We start from the raw sequence: 4,270 nt of genomic DNA, 5'->3' as shown, positions 1-4,270 counted from the left end.
GGTCAAGTTTAGGGATTTTTGACATTTTCCTGTAATCAGTAGCAAGGCAATAAGGACTAATAAGCAAAGGGGAGGCATTATTTGAATTTGTTATTTTTGGAAAACGTTACATTCATTCATTTTTTGACGTTTTCATTTATCTGCTTTTGCCAGGTACTGTTTAGTGAGCAAAATAGACAACCTCTATCACTCCAATTAAAATGCTGGCCGCATGGGGCGCCTGGGTGGCTCAGTTGGTTAAGCGACTGCCTTCGGCTCAGGTCATGATCCTGGAGTCCCGGGATCGAGTCCTGCATCGGGCTCCCTGCTCGGCGGGGAGTCTGCTTCTCTCTCTGACCTTCCCCCTCTCATGCTCTCTCTCTTTCTCATTCTCTCTCTCAAATAAATAAATAAAATCTTTAAAAAAAAAAAATGCTGGCAGCAGGAGGAGCTGAAGCCAGGTGAATCTGGTGACCAAGAGACCAGGTTCTATTTATCCTATGAAGAAATGATGGAGAGGAAAGAACAGATTCAAGACATGGTCGGGAGAGAGTCCTGCATTCTTCAGAGAATTCAGAATCACATTTCATTTGCCTTAGAAAGATGCGCCCCTGATGCCTTATGATCCAAATTCAAAAATCTTAGATTCTGTGGCTGTCAGCTGGGTCAAAAGGTCAACCCCTTGACGCTGTTTCCTCTCTTCTTCCCACTGTCTTTTCTGGAGCATAAACAATCATGCTCCTCACATTCCCATCAGATAGGAAATTGTGATTCCAGGGAAATGGGCCAAAATTAGCCAGCTTCCTCCTTATAAGCAGGTCTCTTCTCGGTAAATAAATTCTATTTACTTTGAAACTAGAAACTTTGTTTGATATCCAGTATCAATATCCAAAGGCAATCTTGTTCCTCTTCTTAAAATGACCAAAAAAAAAAAAATCTAAGATTAAACACTTTTTTTTTTTAAGATTTTATTTATTTATTTGACAGAGACAGCGAGAGCAGGAACACAAGCAGGGGGAGTGGGAGAGGGAGAAGCAGGCTTCCTGCTGATCAGGGAGCCCGATGTGGGACTCGATCCCAGGACTCGGGGATCATGACCTGAGCCGAAGGTAGCCACTTAACGACTGAGCCACCCAGGCGCCCCCTAAGATTAAACACTTCTTAAGACAAAAGTTTTAGGACCTCTCTCAGTCAGACTCTGCCTAATAAAAATGACTTCTCCAGGATACTATTTTTAGCCTTCATCTTTTTCCTACCAAAATATGTTCTTACTAGTACAAAATGTCAGCTCATATGCAATAAGAGTCATTTCTCCCCAATTTTGTTACTAGTAAAAATAACTCCACCCAAACAAAGCAAATGACATCTGAGTTTTTTGAAATGATGTCAATTAAACAATATTTCGTATCACTCTAAAAGGCTGTGGTACAGAATTACTGATTGAGCTAATGTTCACTATATTCTGTAAATGCAATTGAATTTAGAGTTTGTTTATAAATAAGCATTTTTGGCACATGAGATTCAACGTCTCCTTCACCTTCCTAAGCCACAAGAAGACCCTCACCCAGTCCTGCCAATTTGCCCAGTCAGCAGATAACGTAGTTAACTGTCTTTGCAAAATTGGTTGGCATCATCTGTCTCAATGTTGCTTCCTAGCCTGATGGTAGCTAAGAAAAACTTTTCTACAAATTTTTATGGTCAAGGAGCTCAGGCTAAGAGTACAGAATATGGGTATCTTTGCAGCATAAGTAGTTCTAATGTCCTTGATCTGAGCCTGTCAAGTTCACCTCTTCCCTGCCTTGTGCTTCGCTCTGAAACTACACAGCAACTCAGAGTGTTCCTGTGGCTCCAATGATAGAACAGGCACGTGTCCCCTCCCCCTAACACACACACTCTCCCCTCTTTAAAGGAAAGTTAAAAATAGCCCAAATAAGAAGGGAAGAACACCAGCGCAAGAGATTGGCTAGTAGCAGTGATGAAAACAACAGGCTGTAGGGTACTGCCTGGGCTTCCCGAAGGGGGTCATTTAAAAGATGAGCTGGGAAGGAAGAGGGATGTTTGGAAAAACAGCAGTAGTAGAAAAGGCACTTCAGATTGAGGGGACTATGAGCAAAGAATGAAATCAAGAAAGCACACTGTGTCCAAGAAAACCTGTGAGACCCAATTTGGCTGCAGTTGGGTATATGGATATTAGTAAAACACAACCAGGTGGATAAGGTAGGCTTATTAATTTGCGGATTGTTCTAGATCCTACAGGGGAGAAAAGGATAAACTTAATTTGGTAGACTATTGGCAGCAGTTGATGTTATAAAGAAGAAAAAAACATTATCAGATGCTTTAGGAAGATTACTCTGGTAAGTAGTTCTCAGAGTGAACAAGAGAAAGAAGAGGCAAAGTGTAGGGAAAACATCAGGGGCTTATTTCAAGCAAAATGTACTCAAAGTCTAAGTTAAACTGGTGGCATTGGGAATAGAAATGACATAACAGATTCAAGAGCCATTGTGGAGTTAAGTTTTACATAACTAGGCTTCTTACTGTGATTGCAGAAGAAGCAGGAGTCATAGATAACTCCAGGGTCTCAACTCTAAATTAACTGAATAATTCAAATGTCATTAATGGAAAAAGCAAAGTAAGAAAAAGGACTTTTTTTGAAGAAGACATGATGAGTTCTATTTTATATATATTTATAAATGGCAATTAAGGTGGTAACTAAGATTCAGAGGCAAAAATGATTATGTCAGGTACTCATTAAGTGCCACACTAAATACTCTCACCTTCATTTGTCTCTGGGTTCCTTGTCCAATTGGTCCACCTAAACCTTCACTTTGACAACCAACTCGATGTGGGCTCCAATAGGTACACCTAATAGCCCCTGACCATTCATGCCAATGGATACACCTTTCGTCTTCAATCTCAGGTCTTCTCTGTTACCGCTGAGTTGTAAGACCCTGCCTTGCTTGCTCAGGACACACACATACACAACCAAAACCCAGGGAAGCCAACACTGTATGAAACAACTCTTTGAGTACTGGGACATAAAAGCTGATACAGAATTTCCTCTTCCCAAGATGGACCATCCAGAGATGCAGTAACTTAGTATGGCCTGTTGGAAGGAGGCCCCTCAAGATTGAGTAATCAGTTGCATTTGATACCAGCTGGTACCACGACCAGCTCAAAATATAGCCTCTTTGCCTCTAGCTCCTTCTCTATCTCATTCTCCTTTTTACTCACACCAGCTTCCTGTATTCTCTAATAAAAAGTTTCATATAGGCTTTCGCCTGAGCAATCTAGTCTAAGGGAACAGAGAAAGCCTTAACAAAGAGTGATTGGTTATTTATTTTATAAACATTTGGTCACTGAGATGGATGTAATGGTCATCAGTGGTATTCCACTTACCGTTCTAGGCACCTGGTACATTTGCACTTCTCTCACCCCTTGAAGTTGAGTGTGACCAGTCAGGTGTTTCCCTGGCCAATAATGAAATGTGAATTGAAAGGATGAGTCAACTCCAGCTTTAAATGCTAGAAAGGCAGTTTGTAGTTTTCTGTGTCCCCATAAAATAATGATCCAAATTTGTCTAAACACCCTTTTAAAAAAATCATACACATCCACAAGGATAGTAAATAAAACTTATAATACATGTTTACAGCATAACTCAGGGAGAAAAGATAAAATATTCTGAACTTAAAATTGCATGATAAAGTGAATGAATAAACATATTAATGTTTGGGGAACCAGAGTTCTTGTTGAAGGAGAAGGAAGATGCACATATGGAATGGAAGAAGTTCAAGGAGGACCCTATGTTGCTTGATTTAAAATAGAGGTGGCAATATGAACACATTTTTTAAGTTTTAATGTATTTCTAGTTCTGACCTCTGCAAGGGTCTCGAGGCAACAACAGCATAGTAGCAATGGAAACACCTACTGCCAGATTTTTGTTTCTAAACACCATTCCACACTCAGTCTCCTTCAAGAAATTAATGGTTCTGGCTCTGGGACAGGGAAAGCCCAAAATAAGCCTGCAGCATTTGATTGTGTCATAAAGCAACGAGGGCTCAAAAACTGATAGAGATAGTCAGAAGGACACAAGAGCTATCTTAAGGCTAAATCTGGGGTAATTTCAGCACCAGAAAAAAATAATGATGATAATGAGATACCACCTCACACCAGTCAGAATGGCTAAAATTAACAAGTCAGGAAACGACAGATGTTGGCGAGGATGCGGAGAAAGGGGAACCCTCCTACACTGTTGGTGGGAATGCAAGCTGGTGCAGCCACTCTGGAAAACTGT

The sequence above is a fragment of the Leptonychotes weddellii genome, chromosome 5, assembly GCF_054177405.1.
Source record: "Leptonychotes weddellii isolate Sample4059 chromosome 5, ASM5417740v2, whole genome shotgun sequence".
NCBI lineage: Eukaryota > Metazoa > Chordata > Mammalia > Carnivora > Phocidae > Leptonychotes > Leptonychotes weddellii.
Note: the sequence above shows the minus strand (reverse complement) of the source record.